The sequence below is a fragment of the Rhinopithecus roxellana genome, chromosome 20 (genome assembly GCF_007565055.1).
Source record: "Rhinopithecus roxellana isolate Shanxi Qingling chromosome 20, ASM756505v1, whole genome shotgun sequence".
NCBI lineage: Eukaryota > Metazoa > Chordata > Mammalia > Primates > Cercopithecidae > Rhinopithecus > Rhinopithecus roxellana.
This window is the reverse complement of record NC_044568.1, coordinates 13193127-13205724: the sequence shown is the minus strand read 5'-3', so window position 1 is coordinate 13205724 and position 12598 is coordinate 13193127. Positions and strand designations below refer to the sequence as shown.

At 40.1% G+C, this 12598-nt stretch overlaps 1 pseudogene; it reads right to left on the bottom strand.

The window, feature by feature from the left end:
- Positions 1 to 8898: 8898 nt before the first annotated feature.
- Positions 8899 to 9726, bottom strand: LOC104665712 (annotated as a pseudogene).
- Positions 9727 to 12598: the final 2872 nt, after the last annotated feature.

The window sequence follows — 12598 nt, the reverse complement described above, 5'->3', positions numbered from 1 at the left end:
AGTGTTGTTTCAGTCTTTTATTTTCTTATTGATCTTCTGTCTGGCTGTTTTATTCATTTTTGCAAGTGGGGTGTTAAAATCTGTTACTATTATTGTAGAGCTCTCTATTTCTCCCTTCAATTCTGTCAATGTTTCCTTCATATATTTTGAAGCACTGGTGTTTGGTGCATATATGTTTTTTATTGTTGTAGCTTCCTTGTGAATTGACAATTTTATTATTATATAAAGTTCTTATTTGTCACTTGTAACAGCTTTTACTCAAAGTATATTTTGTCTGATATCAGTATAGCTACTCCTGCTCTCTTTTGACCTCCATTTTTATTGAATATCTTTTTCCAGCCTTTCACTTTCAACCTATCTTTGTCCTTAGTGCATCTTTTATAGACAGCATATAGTTGGATCCTACTTCTCACGTCTCCCCCACTTCTTCCATTCTTTGTCTTTTGACTGGGGAGTTTAATTCATTTACATTTGAAGTAATTACTGATAGGGAAACACTTACTTTTTGCCATTTTGCTATTTGTTTTCTGTATGTCTTATATAACATTCTGAAGTTATGATAATCTACCTTATATTGCTACTTATTTAACTTAAATCACATACAAGCACTCTATTCCTTTATAACTCTACTACCCTTTTATGCCATTAATGTCACAAATTTTACCTTTAAATATTGTGTACCCATTAACATATTTATAGTTATTCTTATGCATTTGTCTTTAAATGATTCTTCCACGCAATAAAGACAAGTTTTGTACTGTTTATAAAAAAGTAGTGATGTCTCTAGCTCTAGCCTCAGTTTAAGAGGTTTTAAGAAAAAAATATAACTTTTGTATATCAGATCCAGGGTAAAAGAGAGTGGAATACAAGATACCCTCTATCCAGAGCTACTTGAATAGAAAGAGCTCTAGAAAGCAGTGGATGTGAGTATACTCAAGTCATAAGGTTTGAGGTTATGGGTCCTTGGTGGTTATTTCTTCTCTTCCATCACTGAGATGTTTATCTTGGGTGACTTGAAGGTTTCTTAATCTTCAGCTATTTAGGTGATCTGGTCATAGATCAGTTCTACTGGGCAGGAGGAAGGGGAGGGCTTCTGGGTTCCTCTGTATCTCTGGCTGGCAAAATCTCCCAGATCATACTTCTGGAGATATTGGTCCAAGGAGGCTCCATTTATATGATCAGTTTCTTTCCTCACCTCCACTTTCAGAATACATGGTGCTGGATTTAGGCCAGGTAAAGATGTGAAAGAACCACAGTGGACTGGCCTTTGGGCTTCTGCTTAGGGGATGAGTGGGGAGTGCTGCTTGGATGGACTGGGCTGATACACTGAGCTTCTCTTCTTTCGTTATCTCCCCACTCTGTAGCTTTAGTTCATGGAGTGCTTCTGTCACTCAAAGGTGCTTGGTCTTCTTGAGGGTTAGCCTCTTGGAGGGTATGTGGCCAAGATCTCTTAGCCCTGCCTGTTGCTCAAAATGTTAAGTGCTCTTCTGGGTCTGTTTTGTGATCAAATAATTTCTGATGAATGGATAGATTTAGTTTTCACCAGCAGGACATTGTCTGTACTGTCAATGGCCAGTGATAGTGTCATGGGTGGGTCATCTACCTTGGTAGGGTGCTGATACTTGTTATCTGGAATCACTGACTTCCAGAGGATGCTGCCCATGTCTGATGAAGGACGAGTCCTAGGTGTAGAATCCTTGAGGGCATCATCATAGCTGAAAGCCCAGTTGTACGTCCCAAAGGGCAGGAACATCTTGCCCAGAGGTCTACTCAGGAGCAGGCACTTCTGGTCGCCTTAAAGCCATTGAAAGACTGAGATCCAGGTGTTTTTTTCTGTATTGAATTTGAAGCTGAGTTTCTGCCGCTGTAGTAAAATGATGTGATGTGTATGCTGACAAAGGAATACTTAATAAGGAATACTGTCCAGCTGCTACAAATTAGCAAAGTTTCCCAGAAAGAATTAATATGGAGGTTCTATTCTTCCACTGCTGGGGAGCTGCCTGCAGTCAGACCTCTGGCACTAAAGGTAATCTGGGGACCCAGGTCTTCTGAGGGGCTGTGGTGCAGTCTGGGACCCAAGCAGTGGTGAGACTGATACCATGCTGGTGACAACACTGAAGCCTTCCAGTGCCATCATGGAAGCAGTAGCTGAATCCATATTTTCATTCCTTCATTCATCCATTCAATTTTGATGGAGCAACCATTATGTGCCAGGCATTGTACTTCACTAGATTATACCATCAGCGCATTGAGTGCTCACAGTGTGCCAGACCAGTAAGCTCTTTACATTGAATCCTCAGAGGAAGATTGTGTGGTAGGGATTATTAGCCTATTTTACAGATCAGGAAACTGAGGCAACAGCAAAGAAAAAATTTAGGAACTTGCCCACTAGAAAGTGGTAGCCTTGAAACATGGATCTAAGGCTGTCCTGAAACCCTTGTTTTTGTGACTGTTTTCTTAAAAATAATTTATTACACATACAAAAATACGTCATTATGTGATTTTTAACCATTTATTGTCTTAGCTCTATTTTCTAATTCTGTAAGTTGTAGGTAATGATACACATGCAAATTCTGTTCTATCTAGTAGGTTTGGTTGGTTTTTTCTGCCCTTGTGGAAAAATCAGTTTTTCCTCCCTCTGTTCATTTTTTTCAACATTTATTTTCTCCATAAATTTGTGCCATTTTTTTAACCTTTTATTTGGATATAACATCTCTCTACTTCCCTCAGTATGAGTAAAATAAACTCTTTAACACAGGTTCATTTCTATATCTATATGACAGTTATGATTTACCTATTTTTGAAAATTATCTTTTAAAACATAAGTAACACGTTTGCTTATTGTAGGAAAAAATAAAAAATAACTACTGTTTACTTTTGATGAATATACAAGCATCAATAAAATATTCTTAAAAATGAGATCATAGTGCACATGTAATTGCAATGTGCTTTTTTTTTTTTTAAAAAAAAAGAACTTAAAGTGTCATTAAGATTTTTCTATCTCAATAAATAAATGTCGGTATCATTTCAACATAAACACCTTCACGTTCCTTTGCAGAATAGGAAGATGGGCTTTTCCCAAGTGGACACAACTTCCCAGAAGCACATCTGTGCTTTTCCTAAGTAGGATTTCAGTACTTTATAAATGAAGTTTGTTAGTGGCTATCCTAATTACTCTCAGGTTTACCGATTTCTTAAATCAAGTAGACACGAAAACACTAGAACTGATCTTTGTTAATAACCTCTGATTGTTTTAATATCCCAAAGCTGATGATTTGAGAAATCCTTCAAAGGAATTTTTAGATCAAAGGTTAAATATTGTTCAGTAGTATTTTCCTGTTAAATATATACCAGTTCTTTGAAAAGCATTAAATTCATGTTTGGTAACATGTGGCTATGCTCACTCTCTGCTAAGCCAGATGGCAAGGCTGCCTATTGCAGAGGAAAAGACACACTATTTTATAAGCCTTTGCATCTGCCTAGGCCCTCCCAGGTCCTGTTCCTAACATTGTACTGTTTTGTATCTGCATCTGAGGCCTTGCAGTCCAGGAAAGTGGTTTTTAAACTCTGGTGAGCACTAAAAGCACCTGGGTAGTTTAAAAAAATATAAATACCCTAGCTCCAGAGTATCCCAATTAGACCACCTAGATCAAAATCTTAGTACTGGGGCCTGAAAACCAGTGTTACTTAAAAAAAAAAAAAACAACTATAACTCTCTACTTATACTCTAATGTGCAGTCTGGTTTGAAAGCCCTGTACTGAATACAGCCTCTATCCGTATGCCCATGAATACACCTTGCAGATACAAAACAGTACAATGTTAGGAACAGGACCTGGTAGGGCCTACGCAGATGCAAAGGCTTATAAAATTAGCATAAGCATCACAGTATTGGTTGCTTGTATTAGATAATTTCAAATAATAGCCCCGCAGAAAAGGGAGAAGGCCTATGGAAGAGAGAAGGCAGAAAGCACCCGGGTATCAATTTTGGACAGATTTAATCCTACTATAAGAAAAACAAATAATTGAAGCAACTGAAACACAGAACATTTTCTTGGAAGGCAAGGAAAGCCTGGGTTATCCATTTCATATCATGATGTAGAGAAGATTGATATGTCAGGCAATAATTGTAGTACATACTATAAACTATATCCTTGCACCTGTGCAAGAGTTTCTCTAAGGTTAACACCTCGATGCAAAATTTCTGGTTTTTACCAATTATTTCTTTCAAAAATCTATCAATCTACTCCCTGCCTGAGATTTTCTAGTTCCCCATATCCTTGCCAATATTTGATATTAGATTTTTTTCATTCTGATGCATGTGAAAATATTTCATTTTACTTTTAATTTTCATTTGCCTGATTAATAATGAGACTTAGTCATTTAAGTTTCTTTCTGAATTGCCTATTCATATACTGTGACGATTTCTATTGAGTTTTATTCTTATTGATTTATTGGCATCAGTATATAGTCTTCTTTTTGTTTATTTTTGAGACTGAGTCTCACTTTGTCATCCAGACTGGAGTGCCAGTGGCACGATCTTGGCTCACTTGCAACCCCAGCCTCCCGGGTTCAAGTGATTCTCATGCCTCAGCCTCCTGAGTAGCTAGGATTACAGGCACCCACCACCACACCCAGCTAATTTTTGTATTTTTAGTAGAGATGGGGTTCCACCATGTTGGCCAGGCTGGTCTCAAACTCTTGACCTCAAGTGATCCACCTGCCTCGGCTTCCCAAAGTGTTGGGATTACAGGTGTGAGCCACCACACCTGGTCTATAGTCTTGATGTTAATCACTTATTGGTTATATGGATTTCTTGTATCTTATAATAGGAATGGTATTTATGTTTGAATATTGACCTGTATCAAATATTTTTATTGAACTTTCTTAATGGTTCAGTAATTTGTGTATTCTCTTGGGATTTTTTTTACCTTGATAATCATATTGTCTATGAAAAATGAGCTTGTTTGTTAATCTCATATATATATATATTAAATGAATCTTACTTTTTAGAGAAGTTTTAGGTTCACAGAAAAGCCAAGTGGAAAGTCCGGAATTCCCACACTTCCGCTGCTCCCCCGCCCCTACACAGCCTCCCTCACTGTGTTAGTCTGTTCTCACACTGCTAATAAATGCATACCCAAGACTGGGTAATCTATAAAAGGAAGAGGTTTAATTGACTCAAAGTTCAGCATGGCTGGGGAGGCCTCAGGAAACTTACAATCATGGCAGAAAGGGAAGCAAACACATCCTTCTTCACATAGCAGCAGCAAGGAGAAATGCTGAGCAAAAAGCAGGAAAGCCCCTTATAAAACCAACAGACCTTGTGAGAACTCACTCACTATCACAAGAACAGCATTAAGATAACTGCCTGTATGATTAAATTACCTCCCACTAGGTCCCTCCCACATGTGAGGATTATGGGAACTACAATTCAAGATGAGATTTGGGCGGGGACACAGCCAAACCATATCACTCACTAATCAACATCTCCCACCAGAGGGGTACATTTCTTACAATCTCTGGATTTACACTGACACATCATTATCACCTATAGTCTATACAGTTTGCATTACTGTTCAGCTTGGTGGTGGACACTACATGGGTTTAGACATATGATTAATGACATGTATCCACCATTATAGTATCATATTGAATAGTTTCACTGCCCGAAAAATCCTCTGTGCTCTGCCTACTCATCCCTCCCTCCTCCCTAACCCCTGGCAACAACTGATCTTTCTACTGTCTTCATAGTTATGCCTTTTATATAGTTGGAATCATACAGTGTGTGGCTTTTTACGTTGACTTCTTTGACTTAGAATTATAATTCAAGGTTCTTCTATGTCTTTTTGTGGCTTGATAGCTCATTTCTTCTGAGCATAGAATAATATTCCTTCCTCTGGAATGCTGGTTTATTCATTCACCAACTGAAGGACATTTTGGTTGCTTCTAAGTTTTGGCAACTATGAATAAAGGTGCCATTAACATCTATGTGTGGATTTTTGTGTGGACTTAAATTTTCAACTCATTTGTGTAAATACCAATGAGTATAATTAGTGGATCACATAGTAACAGCATATTTAGTTTTATAAAACATTGCCAAACCATCTTTTAAAGTGGTGGCATCATCGTGCATTCCCACCAGCAGTGAATGAGAGCTCCTGTTGCTTCACATCCTGGCCAGTGTTTGGTGTTATCAGTCTTTTAGATTTTGACTATTCTAATAGGTGTATAGTGGCATTGCATTGTTCTTTTAATTTGCATTGCCCTAATGACATACGATGTGGAGCATCTCTTCATATGCTTACTTGTCATCTGTATATCTTCTTTGGTGAAGTGTCTGTACAGCTCTTTTGCCATTTTTTAATTGGTAGTTCATTTTCTTAATGTTGAGTTTCAAGAGCTCTTTGCATGTTTTGCATAACAGTCTTTAAATATCAGATATAGCTTTTGCAAATATTTTGTCACAGTGTGTGGCTTGTCTTCCTATTCTCTTGTTCCTTATATTTAAAAAATAAGTTTTCCCTTTTATATTATGCTGGCTAGGACCTTCAGTAGAATACTAAGTGTAAGGGGGTAACAGCCACCTTTGTTGCTTCTTTTAAGGAGACCACATGTGTATCATGTGTATTATGTTTTAGCCTTAGATGTAATGTTCACTGTAGGGTTTTGACAGATGTCTTACTTAAATTGTAAGGAAGTTTTCTTTCTATTTAATATTTCAAGTTTGCTAAAAGTTCTTTCCTTTCTGCATTTATTGAGATTATCATATATTTTGGTTTGTTAATGTGATGGATTATGCTAGCAGATTCTTAAAATGTTAAACCAAAGTTGCATTCTTGGGATAAATCCTATTTGATCATAATGTGAATAAATATTTTATGCAATTCTGGATTTGGTTTAATGTGTTATTTAGAATTTTTGTGGGCAGATGTGGTGGCTCATGCCTGCAATCTCACTCCTTTGGGAGGCTGAGGCAGGCAGATCACTTGAGGGTAGGAGTTTGAGACCAGCCTGGCCAATATGATGAAACCCTATCTCTACTAAAAATACAAAAATTAGCCAGGTATGGTAGCATGTGCCTGTAGTTCAGTTACTTAGGTGGCTGAGGCACAAAATTCTCTTGCACCTGGGAGACAGAGGTTGCAGTGAGCGAAGCTCATGTCACTGCACTCCAGTCTGGGCAACAGAGTGAGACTGTCTCAAAAAAAAAAAAAAGAATTTTAATACTTTTGTAAGTGAGTTTAAGCTATAATTTTCTTTTCTTGTATTGTCTTTGTCTGGTTTTCATGTCAGAGTTCTATCTGCTAGTCTTGTGAAATGATGCTTTTTCCCTTTTTCTTTCTTATTTTAGCTACTTATAGCAACTAAACCTAATCTTTTTTGCCTCAGTTTCCTTGCTTTTTCTTTTCTTTCTTTCTTTCTTTCTTTCTTTCTTTCTTTCTTTCTTTCTTTCTTTCTTTCTTTCTTTCTTTCTTTCTTTCTTTCTTTCTTTCTTTCTTTCTTTCTTTCTTTCTTTCTTTCTTTCTTTCTTTCTTTCTTTCTTTCTTTCTTTCTTTCTTTCTTTCTTTCTTTCTTTCTTTCTTTCTTTCTTTCTTTCTTTCTTTCTTTCTTTCTTTCTTTTGAGCCAGAAGGTCTGGGTGTTATTTATTGACAGCAGTTTATACACATTTGTTTCCTTCCTGTGGTTGTTTCCTTCCCAGCACAGGCACAGAGCCCTTGAGATGGGCAGTCTGTGAACCAGGGAGCCTTCCGCGGGGACACGTCTTTGGCAGGCACGTTCAGCCCCAGCAGGATGCAATGCTTCAAGTTGGAATTCCACCGGGGATTTGAGAGGGACCAAGGTGGGGGGTAGAGAGGAAGTCTTTGACAGGACTCACATCTGGATCCAGGCCTCCTCTCTCACTATCCAAGTCCATTCAAGTTTTAGGACCCTAGGGGGCAACAATCAGGCTCACCCACCTCAACAGGGGTAGATTCTGCAATCTGTGCCCAGTTCACACACACCTGCTTCTGCTGGTCGCACAGTTAAAGAGAATCAGCCTTATGGTAAGAGACAGACCACTTCTTCTCTGCCCCTCCCCGGCACCTCTCTTCAGTGGCATCTGCACAGGAACCACTGGGAAGATGGAGGCCTGCCTTCTCATTTGAGCGGCATGTGCCCTCATCTGCAAATCTTCCATCAGCGACAGGACGGAGGACACACGTGGACCCAGGCGGACACCTGTGCTCCCTGGTCCATCACACACTGCCCCGCTTGCGTGCTGCCAAATGCTGGTGCCCAGGTCAGAGCTCCAGCAGGCCCCAAATTGGGACCTAAAGCCAATTTGCATCGGCACTTGGCAATTTTTGGTAGGTAGGTGGATAAAAAAGTAGATGGATGTGAGAAGAATTAGTTTCATTTGATAGACTAATAAGCGATCTGAAGTGATTTTACTTTTACTTTCTTCACTTTAAGCCAGTCATGGAATTTCACAGTGATTTCTGGCGTGGGGGCAGAAGGAAGGCGGTGTTAAGAGTCATCGGAGCTGGCCGGGCGCGGTGGCTCAAGCCTGTTATCCCAGCACTTCGGGAGGCCGAGGCAGGCGGATCACGAGGTCAGGCGATCGAGACCATCCTGGCTAACACGGGGAAACCCCGTTTCCACTAAAAATCCAAAAAATTAGCCGGGTGTGGCGGCGGGCGCCTGTAGTCCCAGGTACTCAGGAAGCTGAGGCAGGAGAATGACGTGACCCCGGGAGGCGGAGCTTGCGGTGAGCGGAGATCGCGCCACTGCACTCCAGCCTGCGCGACAGAGCCAGACTCCATCTCAAAAAAAAAAAAAAAAAAAAAAAAAAAAGAAAAAGAAAAAAAAAGTCATTGAAACAGTCAGCCCACGGAGGTGCAGGCAGAGTGGGCCCTCACTGGGGCAGCTGGAGGAGCATGGACTGCCCCGCCGGCAGGTGGGTGATGTTCTGAGAGCGTAAGAACTGGTATGCGAGGACCTCCGCGGTTTCCAACTTGCGGAACTCTATCAGGCGGTCCCTTGCGGTGGCCAGTAAGTTGGCAATCAGCTCAGCTGCCTCGGAGTAGCCCTCAGCAGAGATGATGGCCACCTTTTTCTGCTGCTTAGCCTTTTCCACCACAAATCTGGCCCTCTCTGCTTCCTGCTGAGCCACCTGTTTGGCTTCCACCGCTTCTGTGAACTCCTTTCTGAAGATCAGATATGTCAAGGACACGTCGTCCAGGATGAGCCCAGAGGTGGCTGCTCGCTCTGTAAGTAAGGTCGTTGCTCACCTGCCTGGAGACCAGCTCTCTCTGGGTGATTAGTTCTCCAGCATCAAAGTGAGCCACCAGGGACTTGAGGATCTTGGTCGTGATGGATGGCAGCCCCCGCTCATCACAGTCCTCTCTGATGCTGGTGAAGATGCGAGGAAGCTGGCTAGCGACAGGCCGGAAGAGGATGCGCAGTGTGATGTTGACGTTCTGTAAATCTTTGCTGCCAGTGATGACTGGCACACAATGTGGTCGAGAAGGGCAGTCAAAGATAATTGGTTTCTGTACCCATGGAATGAGAAAGTGAGTCCCTTCCCCTACCACAATGTCCTGTCCTCCACAGAATCGGTCAGAGATGACAGCTCTGTGCCCAGCATCCACATTATATGAGGCAGATTTCCTTTCACCAGGCCTCCTGCAACAGCTAAGGCCAGGTCAAACTTGCTGATGGTCTCAAACACTTTGGCAGCCATGTTTTCTTCTGCCAGACCCTCTCATACCTGCTTCCACTCTGACCTCCACATGAATTTCTGCCCCTCAGTTTCTTAATTTGAAAATGAGGAAAATGAAAATACCAACATCTAAAGTATGTTTTGAGGATTAAAACAGTTAAAATAAATAAAGCAATTAGAACAGTGTTCATAACATAGCAACCAACCTTTTAGTTTTAGCTATTATTACCATTATTGCATTCCCTAAAATTTACATAAGAAAGGTATGACATGTTTCTGAAGGTTGGGTAGCATTCATCTGCAAGACCATCTAACATTTTTCTTTCTGTGGCTATATTTTAGCTACTTATTCAATTTCTTTAATGTCATTAATCTATTTGATTTAATTTTTTTCTTCTTGACTTGCTTTTGGCAAGTTATATTTTTCTAGCAGTTTGTCCATTTAATTTAATTTTTCTTTTCCTTTTTTCTTTTTTAGAGACAGGATCTCACTGTCTTGCTCAGGCTATAATGCAATGGTGCAATCATAGCTCACTGCAGCCTCTAACTCTTGGGCTCAAGTGATTCTCCTGCCTCAGCCTCCTGAATAGCTGAGACTACAGGTGTGCACCACTGTACCTGGCTAATATTGAAAGTTTTTGTAGAGACAAAGTCTCGCTGTGTTGCTCAGGGTGGTCTCAAACTCCTGGCTTTCAGCCATGCTCCTGTCTTGACTTCCCAAAGTGTTGGGATTCCAGGTGTGAGCCATCACGCCCAACGCATTTTATCTAAATCTTCAAATTTATTGGCGTAATTTTTATAGTATACTCTTATTAATGTCTAATGTTGCTATATCTGCATTTATGGCTTCCTTTTTATTCCTAATATCATTTTCGGGTATGTTGGATGCTTAGCTCATTAAATTTCATACTATATATATATATTTGCTTTAATCCCACTCTGTGAGTCCTGATAAGTAGTGTTTTTCATTGGCAATCAGTTTTAAATGTTTCCTGCTTTCCTTTGCAGTTTCTTCCTGGATCCATGAATTTATAATATTTGTACATTCAAAATTTCCAAACAGATAAAGTTTCTCTGGTTTTCTCTTCATTATTGAATTTTATTGTATTGTCGTCAGAAACTGTGTTCTGTATAATATTGCTCTGTTTCAGTATCTATAATTTATTTATTTACTTTCTATATTTTCCGACTGGAATGTGATCCATGTGAAGAACGGAATTTATTCTGTTTAATTCACCATCATGTTCCCAGTGTGTAGAATGATGGTTGGCATATAGTAGTAACTCAACATTTATTGAATGAAAGAATGATTAATATTGATGGTAACCCTTGATGATGAGAATATATTTTTTCTAGGTGGTCTTCCTGGACCACCAAGAAGAGAATGCAAATTCTCACAGGCTCTAGTCCATATCAGCAGACTTGACTTCATATCCACATATGGAGTTACATCCACATATTCCTGACAAACATCAAAATTTCCTGAGCATCCAAGTAAAATTTGGAGGACGCTGTCTACTCCCAAATTAATTTGATTCTGATTTGTACACTCTCAGTGCCTCAGCATCAATGTGGATTTGGCTTCCCACACATGGAAAGACCGACTTTCTTTCTTTTTTTTTCTTTGAGACGGAGTCTGACTCTGTCGCGCAGGCTGGAGAGCAGTGGCGCCATCTCGGCTCACTGCAAGCTCTGCCTTCCGGGTTCACACCATTTTCCTGCCTTAGCCTCCCAAGTAGCTGGGACAACAGGGGACCGCCCGGCTAATTTTTTGGATTTTCAGTAGAGATGAGGTTTCACTGTGTTAGCCAGGATGGTCTCGATCGCCTGACCTCGTGATCCACCCTCCTGTGCCTCCCAAAGTGCTGGGATTACAGGCATGAGCCACCATGCCCAGCCAAGACCAACTTTCTGAGTCCATGTCGGCTGCTATAACAAATCACCATAGACCGGGGGATTTATAAACAATAGAAACATATTTCTCACAGTTCTGAAGCTTGGAAGTCCAAAGTCGGGATGTCAGCACGGTCATTTCTGGTGAGAACCTTCTTTTGGGTTGCAGATGGCCAACATCTCTCTGTGTCTTTACCGGGCAGAAACGGGGAATGAGCTCTCAGGGTGTCTTCTCATAAGGGCACTAATCCCATAGATGAGGTCTCTGACCTCATGACCTAATTACCTCCCAGGAACCCCATCTCTTCATCCCATCACCTTGGTGGTCAGGGTTTCAACATACACATTTTGGGAGAGCACAAACATTCAGGGCACAGCATTGACCATAGCAGAACTGGCAATCCTCATACAAAATTTTTGTTTCCCATGTTTAATGTCTTCTACAAAACAATATTCATGCATTCTGTCAAACAGTTACAGAGTAAAGACAGCTGGTCATTACTCAGCTTGGTGTTCAAATAGATATTTTTGAAAATGTACAATATCTGAAGATTTTTATTCTTCGGACAACTTTGGCTTTGAAAACTCTGTATATCTTAAAAGCAGTTTCACAATGTCAGTAGTTTCCTGTGATTGATAGCCACAGCACACTGAGCTCACAGAGACATTAAAAATGTGGCATAGAAAAGAAAAAAAGGGCTTTGCAATATTGGATTCTGTAGCAGTAAGTAATCTGCTCTTGGCTTTCCTTCCCTTTGCTAAGGATTTTTTTTCTCTCCTCTTCTGAAAGGTCTGTTTTATTACATTCTAGATTTGGACATACTAATAAAAATATATTTTTTTCTATGCTTGCCAGAATCCTATTTCTCAGCACAGACAGAATTATTGGATAAGTGCTGCGATTCTGTTTCTCTTTGGAATTTTGAAACCGCAAATTAAAAAAAAAAAAAGTCAAACAAACCAAAAAATTACCAATAAGTTGGGATACCAGATAGAACAT